The sequence below is a fragment of the Capricornis sumatraensis genome, chromosome 1, assembly GCF_032405125.1.
Source record: "Capricornis sumatraensis isolate serow.1 chromosome 1, serow.2, whole genome shotgun sequence".
In the NCBI taxonomy this organism is placed as follows: Eukaryota; Metazoa; Chordata; class Mammalia; order Artiodactyla; family Bovidae; genus Capricornis; species Capricornis sumatraensis.
In genome coordinates, this window is record NC_091069.1 from 178782550 (window position 1) to 178797546 (window position 14997).

A 14997-nucleotide genomic window follows, 5' to 3' on the forward strand; every position below is an offset into this window, starting at 1 on the left:
ATTACAAATATATATATGGGAGGATATTTAGAGTATCATAAAGAAAATTTAAAATAATTTGTAGTTTACTATGGGGTGAGGGAATGTGATTGCTTGTCCCCAAAGATGACCTCCTAAGGAGCCACTCCTCCCAGCCTTCACACCTGTGAGCAGTCCCCTCTGCTGGAATGTAGGCAGGCTCAGCGGCTTGTTTCTGGTGGACAGGACACAGTGGAAGTGATGCAGCCTGACTTCTGGGGCTCGGTCACTAGGAGCTCTGTGCAGTTTCAGCCTTGGTCTCTTGGCAAGCTCCCTTTTGGAATCCAGCTGCCCTGCTGGGAGAAGCCAGAACCCCAGAGGGAGCCCACATGAAAGTGGTCTGGTTGACAGCTCCTGCTGAGCTCTTTGCTGACAGCCAGCGTTGACTGCTAGCAATGTGTGTGATGTGGCCATCCAGCCCAGCTGAGCCTTCGGAAGACTGCAGCCTTAGATGCAGTTTCCTGGTGTCCACACAGGAGACTCCAGGTGAGCACAGCCCAGCTGAGCCTAGATGACCAACAGAACCATGGGGGAGGATCACACTCTGTTTTCAACCACTAAGTTTTGGGGTGGTTGGTCATGTAGCTATAGATAACTAGCATCAGTTCAGTTCAGTCGCTCAGTCGTGTCCGACTCTTTGTGACCCCATGAATCGCAGCACGCCAGGCCTCCCTATCCATCACCATCTCCTGGAGTTCACTCAGACTCACGTCCATCGAGTTGGTGATGCCATCCAGCCATCTCATCCTCTGTCTTCCCCTTCTCCTCCTGCCCCCAATCCCTCCCAGCATCAGAGTCTTTTCCAATGAGTTGACTGTTTGCATGAGGTGGCCAAAGTACTGGAGCTTCAGCTTTAGCATCATTCCTTCCAAAGAACACCCAGGGCTGATCTTTGAAATGGACTGGTTGGACCTCCATAGCTGGTTTCAAAGTAACCAGGGTTAAAGGGAGCATGATGTGGCCAAAGGACTCAGGTTCTAGGGCCTGGAAGGCCTGATGTCCTGCTCTGTCACTCCCTAAGGCCAACTTTTGACCTTAGTTGTTTCCAGTTGTTAAATGGAAATCGGGAGATAAAAGTATTCCAATGTCTGACACTTAGTAAGTACTAAGGAAGTGTTAGTTTCTATATGGTTGAATTGAATAGTCATGGAGAACGGTGATAAGGGAACATTGGAAACAGCAGTGGCAGCAGCAGCGAATATATAATTAAAATGCTTCTATAGTTACATTTTTTGCAGCTGTGAATAATGTCATTCGTTTCTGAACCTCTCCACACTTAACATAGTATTGGGTGCACAGAAGGGACTTTATGACTTGCCAATCCATTCTGAAGAAGATCAGCCCTGGGATTTCTTTGGAAGGAATGATGCTAAAGCTGAAACTCCAGTACTTTGGCCACCTCATGCGAAGAGTTGACTCACTGGAAAAGACTCTGATGCTGGGAGGGATTGGGGGCAGGAGAAGAAGGGGACGACAGAGGATGAGATGGCTGGATGGCATCACTGACTTGATGGACGCGAGTCTGAGTGAACTCCGGGAGTTGGTGATGGACAGGGAGGCCTGGCATGCTGCGATTCATGGGGTTGCAAAGAGTAGGACACAACTGAGCAACTGAACTGAACTGAGGCATGGCTGAGGTCAACACAGTGAGGAGGGTCTTCCACGCCCAGTGTAATCTGTGCTATTCTGAGGACAAGCAGCCGGGCTATGAGTGAGGGGAAAAGGCCACTTCTGTACAGAATTGCAAGCAGGCAGGGCTGGGAGGGTTTGAAAGAGTAGCTGCTGCAATGTTCTTGTCTTTACAGTCTGGGAAAACTGACATCCAGAGGGCAAGTGGCTTGTCCGAGGCTGGACACAGTGGCAGAGTCAGGCCAGTGCTCCAGGGCTCTAACTCAGGATACTGTCTACTCACACTCACCCAGAGTTACTCAGTCCACATTTCATTAAATAAGGCAGAGCATACTGCATTTTAAAAAACAGGGGATCAAAATGAACATCACCAGCAATGTGACAAATTGTGCCTCCTGGTATGATGGAGTGAGAAGAAACCAGTATCACTTCTGTGCTATTCCTAACAAAGATGAATAACCTGAATCTAATCAGAAGGAAACATCAGTTAACCCAAATTTAGGGAGATTTTACTAAATAATTGGCCTGTGCTCCTCAAATTGTCATAGGTCCTGGAGGCCAAGGAAAGACTGAGAAACTGTTTCATATTGAGGAGATGTGACAACCAAATGCCATTCTGGGCCAGAAATTTTGTTTTTGGTTTTGGACAATTGACAAGTTTTGAATGGGACTGTAGATTAAAAGGCAGTGATGTTTTAATTTCCTGGGTTTAATGGTTGTACTTTTATGATGAGAATGTCCTTGCTTTATAGGAAGTACCTAGTGAATCTTTTTTTTTGCTTTCATCTGCAATGATGTCAATTTGGCATTATATTTTATGTCTTTCATTTAAAATTAAAACAAGTAATTTTATTGAAAACCAAAAACTAAATTGATTAAATTCAATTAAAATGAAAGAAATGAATCAGTGCTTAAGTACAGTTTGGTAGATATTTTCAGTTGTTGGATCTGTGATGGGAACAAGTTACAAAAAGGATTTCAAATGAAGATTGGAGACTGGACTCCCAGCTTGGGAACCAGTCTTTTGACTTCTCTACATTTTGGGTAATTCTTAGATTCATAATAGGAGGGGCTCCTCTTAACCTTGGTACCAAACAGGGGTGAAAGCATTGAAGCATAGACTGTATCTTGTATGGGAGAAAGCTACAAAATGGGGACCATAAACCCTACCTGTAAGGAGTAAATTAGGTAAATATATGTGAAAATGACCTAGTCCAGTTCCTAGTTCCCAGGCATATGAGAACCTCACTATTTTATAGATGATGGTAGATAGTTTATCTTTTTTTAAATTGAAGTATGGTTGATTTACAATGTTATGTTTCTGATAAATAGCAAAATGATTCAGTTTTATATATTTATGTATATATGTATGCATATAAATTTTTCTTTTTCATATTCTTTTCTATTACAATGGAATATTAAATACATACCTGTTAATCTCAAATATCTAATTTGTCCCTCTCTCCCTCCCTTCCTTTCCCTTTGGTAACCCAGGTTGGGAAATATGTTGTGGGCGCTAGAACTTCCACAACAGTGAAAACTTCTTTGGTATACTTTTTCTCCAGTTTGTGGTCTGTCTGGGACACACGTCACACCTCCCAGGTCTGCTGCACCCAGAGCCCCTGTCCTTGCGGCAGGCCACTGCTGACCTGCACCTCCGCAGGAGACAAACACTCAAAGGCAGGTCTGTCTCATTTTCTGTGGGGTCCCTGAGTCCTGGTGCACACTAAGTTTTATTTGAGCCCTCCAAGCGTCTCTGGTGGGTATGGTGATTGATTCTAAACGTCATCTCACCCCTCCTACTGTCTTGTTGGGGCTTATCCTTTGCCCTTGGACATGGAGTATCTTTTTTTAGTGGGATCCAATCTTCTCCTGTTGGTGGTTGTTCAGCGGTTAGTTGTAAATTTGGAGTTCTCACAGGAGAAAATGAGTGCACGTCCTTCTACTCTGCCATCTTGTGTGCCCGTTTGGAGGGTACAAACAAAACCTCGTGCATGCCAGGACCCGGGAGAAAGGAGCAATGACCCCACCAGAGACTGAACCAGACTTGCCTATGCGTGTCCAGGAGTCTCCGGCGGGGGCATGGGTTGATAGTGGCCTGCCGTGGGATTAGGGGCACTGAACACAGCAGCCCTGGCAGAAGCCCTTTGAAGGAGGTCGCCATTACTGCCATTAACCCTGCTGATTGAGGGCTAGCTACCTGTCAGGCTGTTAGTAACTGATAACAGGCAACTCTTCTGGTGCTTACTGTACTGATCATAGTGCTTAGAGTACTGGTCTAAGTGTTTTACATAGATTACGTCATTTAATCCCAAAAGCCAACCCTTGAGGTTATTATGCTCATTTTATAGAGAAAGAGAGTGGTTGTCTGAGGAGGCCTCAACAAATAGCTGAGAAAAGAAGAGAAACTGAAGGCAAAAGAGAAAAGAAAAGATACACCCATCTCAATGCAGAGTTCCAAAGAATCGCAAGGAGAGATAAGAAAGCCTTCTGAAGTGATTAATGAAAAGAAATAGAGGAAAATAATAGACTGGGAAAGACTAGAGATCTCAAGAACATTAGGGATACCAAGGGAGTGTTTCATGCAAAGATGGGCACAATAAAGGACAGAAATGGATGGACCTAACAGAAGCAAAAGATATTAAGAAAAGGTGGCAAGAATACACAGAAGAACTATACAAAAAAGATCTTAATGACCCAGATAACCACGATGGTCTGCTCACTCACCTAGAGCCAGACATCCTGGAGTGTGAAGTCAAGTGGGCCTTAGGAAGTATCACTATGAACAAAGCTAGTGGAGGTGATGCAATTCCAGATGAGCTATTTCAAATCATAAAAGACGATGCTGTGAAAGTCCTGCACTCACTGTCAGCAAATTTGGAAAACTCAGCAGTGGCCACAGGACTGGAAAAGGTCAGTTTTCATTCCAATCCCAAAGAAAGCCAATGCCAAAGAATATTCAAACTACAATATGATTGCACTCATCTCACATGCTAGTAAAGTAATGCTCAAAATTCACCAAGCTAGGCTTCAGTAATACGTGAACTGAGAACTTCCAGATGTTGAAGCTGGTTTTAGAGAAGACAGAGGAACCAGAGATCAAATTGCCAACATCTGTTGGAGCATTAAAAAAGTAAGAGAATTCCAGAAAAACATCTGCTTCATTGACTATGTTAAAGCCTTTGACTGGGTGGATCACAGCAAACTATGGAAAATTCTTAGAGATGGGAATACCAGATGGCCTTCCCTGCCTCCTGTGAAACCTGTGTGCAGGTCAAGAATCAACTGTTAGAACCGGACATGGAACAGTGGACTGTTTCTAAATTGGGAAAGGAGTACATCAAGGTTGTATATTGTCATCTCACTTATTTAACTTATATGCAGAGTACATCATGCAAAATGCCAGACTGGAGGAGGCACAAGCTGGAATCAAGATTTCCGGGAGAAATATCAATAACCTCAGATATGCACATGACACCACCCTTATGGCAGAAAGAGAAGAGGAACTAAAGAACCTCTTGAAGAAAGTGAAAGAGGAGAGTGAAAAAGCTGGTTTAAAACTCAACATTCAGAAAATTACAATCATGGCATCCAGCCCCATAACTTCATGGCAAATAGATTGGGAAACAATGGAAACAGTGACAGACTTTATTTTCTTGGACTCCAAAATCACTGCAGATGGTGACTGCAGCCATGAAATTAAAAGAAGCTTGCTTCTTGGAAGAAAAGCTATGACAAACCTAGACAGTGTATTATAAAGCAGAGACATTACTTTGGCAACAAAGGTCTAGTGAAAGGTATGATTTTTCCAGTAGTCATGTATGGATGTAAGAGTTGGACTATAAGGAAAGCTGAGCACCGAAAAACTGAGGCTTTTTTTTTTTAAGTTTTTAAAACTTTTATTTTATATACAAAGAGCTAGTATTATTTCCACCTAAGGTTGATGAAGAGGAACTAAAAAGCCTCTTGATGAAAGTGAAAGAGGAAAGTGAAAAAGTTGGCTTAAAACTCAACATTCAGAAAATGAAGATCATGGCATCTGGTTCCGATCACTTCATGGGAAATAGATGTGGAAACAGTGTCACACTTTATTTTTTTGGGCTCCAAAATCACTGCAGATGGTGATTGCAGCCATGAAATTAAAAGACGCTTACTCCTTGGAAGAAAAGTTACGACCAACCTAGATAGCATATTGAAAAGCAGAGACGTGACTTTGCCAACAGAGGTCCGTCTAGTCAAGGCTATAGTTTTTCCAATGGTCATGTATGGATGTGAAGAGTTGGACTGTGAAGAAAGCTGAGCACCAAAGAATTGATGCTTTTGAACTGTGATGTTGGAGAAGACTCTTGAGAGTCCCTTGGACTGCAAGGAGATCCAACCAGTCCATTCTGAAGGAGATCAGCCCTGGGATTTCTTTGGAAGGAATGATGCTAAAGCTGAAGCTCCAGTACTTTGGCCACCTCATGCGAAGAGTTGACTCATTGGAAAAGACTCTGATGCTGGAGGGATTAGGGGCAGGAGGAGAAGGGGATGACAGAGGATGAGATGGCTGGATGGCATCACTGACTCAGTGGACGTGAGTTTGAGTGAACTCCAGGAGTTGGTGATGGACAGGGAGGCCTGGCGTGCTGTGATTCATGGGGTCACAAAAAGTCGGACACGACTGAGTGACTGAACTGAACTGAAGGTTGATGTGCTGGATGAGCCATCTAAGGAAGTTTGTTTAGTCCAACTTAATGAAGCCAATGTGCTTCACATACTGGCGGAAACACTAGTGGCACTATTTCCGGATCAGACCGTGCCAGTTTGAGCAGACCTGGCAAGAGCAAGAATCCTGGCCGAATTTTCTTGATGGCTCCAGTGGAGCTGCTGGTGACCCATGTTGCTTTCTTGGCTGCAACGAGGTAAAAGACAGAACTGATGCTTTTGAAATGTGGCATTGGAGAAGACTCTTGAGAGTCCCTTGGACTGCAAGGAGATCCAACCAGTCCCTCCTAAAGGAGATCAGTCCTGAATATTCATTGAAAGGACTGATGCTGAAGCTGAAGCTCCCATATTTTGGCCACCTGATGTGAAGAATTGACTCATTGGAAAAGACCCTGATGCTGGGAAAAATTGAAGGCAAGAGGAGAAGGGGACGACAGAGGATCAGATGGTTGAATGGCATCACCGACTTGATGGACATGAGTTGAGCAAGCTCTGGGAGTTGGTGATGGACTGGGAAGCCTGGGGTGCTGCATTCCATGGAGTCCCAAAGAGTCAGACATGACTGAGCAGCTGAACTGAACCGAATCAGGTGTGTACTCAGGACTATGACTGCTGGATCTTATGGCAACTCTATCTCAGTTTTTAAAGGAACCTCCATACTGTTCTCCATAACAGCTGGACCAATTTACATTCCCACCAACAGTATAGGAATGTAAATTTTTGTTTTGCTTGTCCCCACATCCTCTCCAGCATTTGTTATTTGTAGACTTTTTTTTTTTATGGTTTGTACTTTGTGTCTTCTCTGTTTTTAATAAACTGTTTCCCAACCAAAGGTTACAGTACTATACTCCAATAGTTTCTTCTAGAAGTTTTAGTTTTAACATTTATGCCAAATGCAAACAGGTTGCTGCTGCTGCTGCTAAGTCACTTCAGTCGTGTCCGACTCTGTGCGACCCCAGAGACGGCAGCCAACCAGGCTCCGCCGTCCCTGGGATTCTCCAGGCAAGAACACTGGAGTGGGTTGCCATTTCCTTCTCCATATTTATAGACTTTTTGATGCCGGCCATTCTGACTGGTTTGAGGTAGGACCTCATCAGGGTTTTGATTTGCATTTCTCTAATAATTAACAATGTTGAGCATCTTTTCCAGTGCTTTTTGGCCATCTATATGTCTTTTTTGGAGAAATGTCTGTTTAGGTCTTCTGCCCATTTTTTGATTGGGTTGTGTGGTTTTTTGTTATTGAGTTGTATGAGCTGTTTGTATATTTTGGAAATTAAACCCTTGTTGGTTGCATGATTTGCAAATATTTTCCCCCAGTCTGTATGTTGTCTATTCATCTTGTTTATGGTTTCTATTTTTTTCTAATGTGTCATAAAGAAACAAAATTATGTGACATATTTTCAGAACTTCTGGCTCAGGGGGTGGGGAACTTGGAGAGCCATTTGATCATTGGCAAGCCAGTTTACAAACCATCACAGGTGTTCCTCCTGAAAAGAGTAAAACCTTTTAATCTTTTAGAAAGAAAATCAGTTTGTTTTTTTTTCCCTCGTGTTTCAAAAGGTAAGAAGGTGGGTAGATCTTCACCTGCCTCAGAGAAGTATTTCTGGATTCATAAAGTGGAGAAACTGATTTTCTTTCCCTTGCAGGTTGCCATGATGTAAATTTCTGGGCACAAGGGATGTTGTGTGGGGCCTCTCTTTCCTTGACTCCTGCATGGTCTCAGGGAGAAGTCAGGCGTGTGCCCGAGAAGTTGGCTCTTCTCTTCCTGATCCACTTACCTCCTGGTGTAAGCATTTCGGTGGTGCCCATCACTTCCTTCAGGTCCTCCTGCTGTATCAGCTAGAGGAGGAGGCTAAAGGAGACCCGTGGCCTTGAGTCCGAGGGTGATGGTGGGCTACATGACCCCATTTGAGAAGGATGAGTCTGCTGGGTGAAAGGGACTCAGACAGTTCAGCCCCAGAAAAGACTGATGAATCTATTGTTCACACCAGGAAGAACAGCTGCCAAAATACAGAAGCCTTCTCATTCAGTTCAGTTGCTCAGTCGTGTCCGACTCTTTGTGACCCCATGAATTGCAGCACGCCAGGCCTCCGTGTCCATCACCATCTCCCAGAGTTCACTCAGGCTCACGTCCACCGAGTCAGTGATGCCATCCAGCCATCTCATCCTCTGTCATCCCCTTCTCCTCCTGCCCCCAATCCCTCCCAGCATCAGAGTCTTTTCCAATGGGTCAACTCTTCACATGAGATGGCCAAAGTACTGGAGTTTCAGCTTTAGCATCAGTCCTTCCAAAGAAATCCCAGGGCTGATCTCCTTCAGAATGGACTGGTTGGATCTCCTTGCAATCCAAGGGACTCTCAAGAGTCTTCTCCAATGCCATAGTTCAAAAGCATCAATTCTTTGGTGCTCAGCTTTCTTCACAGTCCAACTCTTCACATCCATACATGACCACAGGAAAAACCATAGCCTTGACTAGATGGACCTTTGTTGGCAAAGTAATGTCTCTGCTTTTGACTATGCTGTCTAGGTTGGTCATAACTTTTCTTCCAAGGAGTAAGCGTCTTTTAATTTCATGGCTGCAATCACCATCTGCAGTGATTTTGGAGCCCCCCAAAATAAAGTCTGACACTGTTTCCACTGTTTCCCCATCTATTTCCCATGAAGTGATGGGACCGGATGCCATGATCTTCGTTTTCTGAATGTTGAGCTTTAAGCCAACATTTTCACTCTCCTCTTTCACTTTCATCAAGAGGCTTTTTAGTTCCTTTTCACTTTCTGCCATAAGGGTGGTGTCATGTGCATATCTGAGGTTATTGATATTTCTCCCGCCAATCTTGATTCCAGCTTGTGCTTCTTCCAGCCTAGCGTTTCTCATGATGTACTCTGCATATAAGTTAAATTAGCAGGGTGACAATATACAGCCTTGATGTACTCCTTTTCCTATTTGGAACCAGTCTGTTGTTCTATGTCCAGTTCTAACTGTTGCTTCGTGACCTGCATACAAATTTCTCAAGAGGCAGATCAGGTGGTCTGGTATTCACATCTCTTTCAGAATTTTCCAGTTTATTGTGATCCACAGAGTCAAAGGCTTTGGCATAGTCAATAAAGCAGAAATAGATGTTTTTCTGGAACTCTCTTGCTTTTTTGATGATCCAGAGGATGTTGGCAATTTGATTTCCGGTTCCTCTGCCTTTTCCAGAACCAGCTTGAACATCTGGAAGTTCACGGTTCACGTATTGCTGAAGCCTGGCTTGGAGAATTTTGAGCATCACTTTACTAGCATGTGAGAAAGAAGTGGCCATGGTGCTGGAACCTTGAAAGCAAAACTGCTTGTGCTTGCTTAGGTGTTGCTCAGAGACCCGTAGGTCAGCATTGTGCTCTAGCACACAGCCAGGCTGCGTGCAGAAAATGTGCCCTGAGTGTCAGAATGGATAGAGACAGTTTTGGGGTGTGCATTAGCTCTCTGGGGTCTGGCCATGTCTGACTTGGCTCACCTCACTAGTGACCATTCCAGGTTTAGGGGAGATATACTGGGGCAAGGAGCCAGGCAGGGGGGAAGTGTGAGGCAGGCGATGGACAGGAGTCCTGCACAATGACTGACCTGGACTGGCAGATACAGATCTCAGTGGTAGGCCAGCTCGGAGCAGCTGTCCAAAGAGGACTGCTTTCTACCACTGCCATCTCCAAGGGTCTGTGAGAAAAAGCCTACTCACAAAGAGCAGAGACCAGGCATGGTCACAGAGTTGGTGAACAAAGTCAGAATGTGGTCCTGCCCCCAGCAGGAAGGAGAGCTTACAGGTTTGGAGACAAGAAACAAGGTCTGTAGCAGATACCAGAGTGCGATAAGCTATGGGGAAGCCAACAGGGGCCAGGGACCTCCATACGATAGAAATGAAAGAAGCGGGGAGGGTTGGGCGGATAGTCTGCTATTCTGCTTTCTGAATCTAAAATTCAATTTCCCCTGCATATTGAACTTCATAAAGAAGTGCGTGAGCTATAATTTCATATTGGCAAGAGAAGTGAGAAGAAAATTGAGGCCGGATGTTTTATGTGTTGTCTTCTATATATGTCCCTAAAGTTTTTCAGCTGAGTTGGAAATAAATTCTGTCCTATCCTAAGGATATGATTTATACCAAGTCACTGAAGGTACTCAGGCTGGAGACTCATGTTGCACTGTTGCTGAAGCAAAAACCATGTCTTTTCATAATGCTCTGTTTTGTCCACAAAATAGGAGCTGATAGTTGTAAAAAATGTTATGGCTGAGCTGTAGCTAACACTCCATGCTTAATTTTGAGAGGGGTGAATAGGGCTAGAAGAAAGAATTTGCTGTATAGTTAATACATAAAACTGACTGTGGTTATTAATTTCAACCTCTTGGCCCCAAAGCCTTTCACCAGAGCTGCTAACAGGTCGTATAAATCACTCTTATGAGCTCTGTTTCCTTTCTCTTCCCCTCTTCCCTCAGGGGAGGGGGCTGGCCCCTGATGTGGAAGCATCGCTTAGCCCCAGGGACTTCTGAGTCAGCAGACCTGAGCACTGCAGCATCCTGGCTTCCAGGGACCGAAGGCCGGGGAACGTGGGGCTGAAGGGCAAGCATGGGGCTTCAGAACCTCCTTTCAACTTATTTTGTGGCATGAAACCTCTTTTTTTCTGAAACTTCTCCACTGGCCCTTGCTCAGTGAAGGGGAACCCCAAGAATCTTCAAGGTCCTTGAGGATGGGGTGGGGGTGGTTTGAGGGAGGTGGCTGTGGGAAGCAGGAAACCCCTTCTTGGCCCATGGGAAACCTCGTGTCTGCCAAGATGCTCTGGAGCTGTTTGGTATTTTCACTCTTGATATGGTGGCATGTCTTGTTTTTAAAGATAACAGAATTTGAAAAAGGGCTTCAGAGATGTCGGAAGGCTTTTCTCAGAAACCTGTGTGAGGCAAATCTGTGCTTGCTTTCAACTCTGACGCTTCCTTCCTAGATCACCCTAGTCAAGTTGCCAAAGTTTTCTGAGCCTCAGCATCCTCACTTGAAGATGGGAGGTCCTGATACCCCCAGGCAGAGCAGAGTGGAGGTTCGTGAGCTGAGGCAGTGGTTGTAAAGCCCCAGCATGGGCCTGGCACAGGCCTCCCGAGGGAGGGAGGGAGTATTTGGCTGACCAGGCTGGAGGAGCCCCAGCAATCTGAGCCCTTGGCCCCTTGGCATGTTCCACTGTGTTCCTTTGTGCCAGCTATGCCCATAGTGAGCCAGCTGTCCTGCAGCTGGGCCCTGCATGGCAAAACGGATGGAAAAGGAGCTCTGCAGGGTGGGTAAAAACCCTGCTGGGAGGGGGCCCAAGTTCCCTGTTGGATGTGAGAACCACCTGTTGGATGTGAGAACCACCCCAGCCTGTCCCACTCTCAGGCCCCCTCAGGGACACAGCTGGGTCTGTGCAACATGACGGCAGGCCCCTCCATCAAGCATGGCCTGATACCCTCTAGTGAAAGAAGCTGGTTTGGTGTGGCTGGTATGACACGTGCAGACTCTCTCCTCCCCTCCCCGGTCAGGAGCCTCTTACCCTTGGAGGAAGTGTCCACCCCTTTCAGCTCCCCTTTGACCCCTGCAGGTCAGAGGTGCTGCTGAGCAGCAGTTAACAAGCTCCAGAGGGTGATAAAGCAGGTGGCAAATTGCTGCAATCTTGCCAAGCAGACAGTGAGAAAGGGCCCTCTTCCAGACCAGCTGCTTCCAGGTCCCCAGCTCATGACGCCCTGCGTAGCTCGGGCTTGTCATAATTTCCCTTCCTGCCCGAGCCCCCTCCCAGTTAGTGGAAAGCTTGGGCTGATGTTCTGAGGTGAAAGCCCTCTGATGTGTTGTAAATCTTTATCTCTGGGAAAGCCGTGATGCTCTTTCAGAGCTTTCAGAAGAGGAGAGAAGGCACTTGCGTGGTTCATCTGCCCGGGGGAAGGCCTGTCTGCTGCCCAGGATGGGAGCCAGTGCTTACATAACCAAGCACATCTTATCGCTTCAGCATTTCCTGACCTCTGTTATTTTGTATGTGTTAAGATGTGTCTATTGTTTCTGGGGATAGGAGAAGGGAGGGGAGAGGAAAGGAGGTTTTTTTTAAATCCTTTTGTTTGTTTGGGGCTATCCTTAATTACTCACCCTGGGTTGTAATTCCATCCATGGTCAGATGACATGCCTTGTGGCCGGCTTAATTGGAGGCGGATGCTGATCTGTCCCAAGCCAGTTTCCAGTGGGGAATGTTGACTTGGGAACCTCCCAGCTGGTTGTAAGGCCATGGACGTTGCCTTCTGCAGGCACTTGTGCCTAGGAATTGACCCTACTGTCCAGCCAGGCTGGTGCTCAGAACCTCCGACACAGAAGCAGGGGTGGACCTCCTGAACCCCAAAAACAACAATCGGAACCTCCTCAGTGCCGGCCAGAGTCAGGGTGGTGCAGTAATGGGGATTTGAAGGTCTTGAAAGCACATTTTGAGCCAGCACTTGGGATCTTGTCTTTCCTTTTCCAGCTTGTTAGAACTGAGTGGTACCACTCTGTTAGCCTGTAACTGGATCATGAGAGGGTGAGGCGGGCAGACCTGTCCCCTTGTGAAGATGGCACCCCACTGTTTACTTTATCCTCTGGACTTGAGGCTCAAGAGGAAGTGTCTTAGACCAGAAAGCCCCCCAGGTTCTGAGCATCTTTGCCCAGCTCGAGTTGACATATTCAGTGGATCCTGTCTTGTGATCACATGTTCGTCAGTCCTGTGTGACCTCTGTACCACCTTCTGTTCCTTGTAGGCAGCAGTTCTTCCGTTTCCTGGAGTGGCCCAGGCCAGGTCACCGGGGCCGTCATCTTCATGGACACTAGTGTTTAAAGCTCCAGCTGCTGAGCCATCCTTTACGGAAAGGCCTGGGCCACCAGCCTCAGGGAGCTGAACTCATCTGAGGAGGACGACCAGCCACAAGCGTGTTCCTAGAACACGAGGTGCTCACACTGGCTCCTTCGTAACACACAAGCCAGGCCTCCTCCTACCTGAGAACATGACCTAGGCACACACTGACACTTCAGTTTTTGTGATTTAAACAGATACTAAGTCTGAGGGGCTGGTTGAAATGCCCTTCACCCAACTAATTGGATGTTGCAGCAAACACATTCCCAGGCATGCACAGGTTTGATTGGAACAGAGGATGCTAGGCATGGAACAGACAGTGTTGGACTACTGGTTGCTGTGTCTCTCACACCAGGCACTGAGTCAGGTTCCTGCCCCCTTTTGAATTTAACAGCTCAAGGTGTGTTTTTAGAGGAATGTAAAGACTTGTTTGCAAGGAAGGTAAAGAATCTGCCTGTAATGCAGGAGACCCAGGTTCAATCCCTGGGTGGGGAAGATCCCCTGGAGTAGGAAAGGGTAACCCGCTCCAGTATTCTTGCCTGAGAAATCCCATGGACAGAGGAGCCTGGTGAGCTACAGTCCATGGGGTCTCAAGAGTCAGATGTGACTTAGCAACTAAAAAGATTTGTTTAAATTCCTGCCTGATGTTAATGTGAGAATACAGAGAGCCATTTTCCCATTTCCACAAGTTGACTACAAACTGGGCATCATAGAAATCTCTTTTCTTTCTTTGGCTACTACTTATTTATCTTCAGGTTTATATTTTCATGGGATAATAGGTGAATCCTTCACGAGCTAATTGTGTGGGGTGCCTGGTGAGTCTTGTATAAAACCTTCTGGCCCATTACACAGTGACTTCTGCTCCCTAGAATTTCATGGCTTGTGCTGGGAGTCAGGGGAGGGGGGCTAGTTAACATGAGAGCGTCAGTTAGGGAGTCAGAAGACCTGAGTTCTGAGATCAGCTTTACCACTTAGCTGGACTGTGTGATCCGTGACAGGTCCTCCTTCTTCTTTGGTCCTCAGTTTCTCCATCTGTACACAGGCCTCAGTTATTATTGGGTTTTCTTTTCAAATCTGTTATCCTAGATTATTCTGTCCTCTGCCTTTTTGCTGTCTTCTCATGGAATTTTAACTTGGTGGACATTCAACCAGCCTTAGCTGCTAGCCATTCTTTTGCGTTTTGTAGATGACTAGTCCTTCTTTCAGAGGAGGCAATGGCAACGCGCCCCAGTATTCTTGCCTGGAAAATCCCATGGATGAAGGAGCCTGGTAGTCCATGGGGTCGCAAAGAGTTGGACATGACTGAGCGACTTCACTCTCACTTTTCACTTTCATGCATTGGAGAAGGAAATGGCAACCCACTCCAGTGTTCTTGCCTGGAGAATCCCAGGGACTGTGGAACCTGGTGGGTTGCTGTTTATGGGTTCGCACAGAGTCAGACACGACTGAAGCGACTTAGCAGCAGCAGCAGCAGAAGCAGCAGTCCTTCTTTGGGGCTTCCCTGATAACTCAGTGGTAAAAAATCCGCCTGTCAATGCAGGAGACATGGGTTCTATCCCTGGGTCAGGAAGATCCCCTGAAAAAGGAAATGGCAATCCACTCCAGTATTCTTGCCTGGGAAATCCCATGCACAGAGGAGCCTGATGGGCTATAGTCCATGGGGTCATAAAGAGTCGGACATGACTTAGCGACTAAGCAACAGTCTTCCTTTTGCTCAGGCATCCTCCCCCATGCTTTATAGACTGCATCTTCTCTTTGTTTTGGGGCCAATTATCTCATTCATTTGTA

At 46.1% G+C, this 14997-nt stretch overlaps 1 protein-coding gene and 1 pseudogene across 1 annotated transcript in view; one reads left to right on the forward strand and one right to left on the reverse strand.

Moving 5' to 3' along the window:
* XXYLT1 (xyloside xylosyltransferase 1) overlaps window positions 1-14997 on the forward strand; it is a 180704-nt gene that overhangs the window by 81848 nt on the left and 83859 nt on the right. The window lies entirely within an intron of this gene.
* Window positions 6371-6528, reverse strand: LOC138086637 (small ribosomal subunit protein uS14-like; annotated as a pseudogene).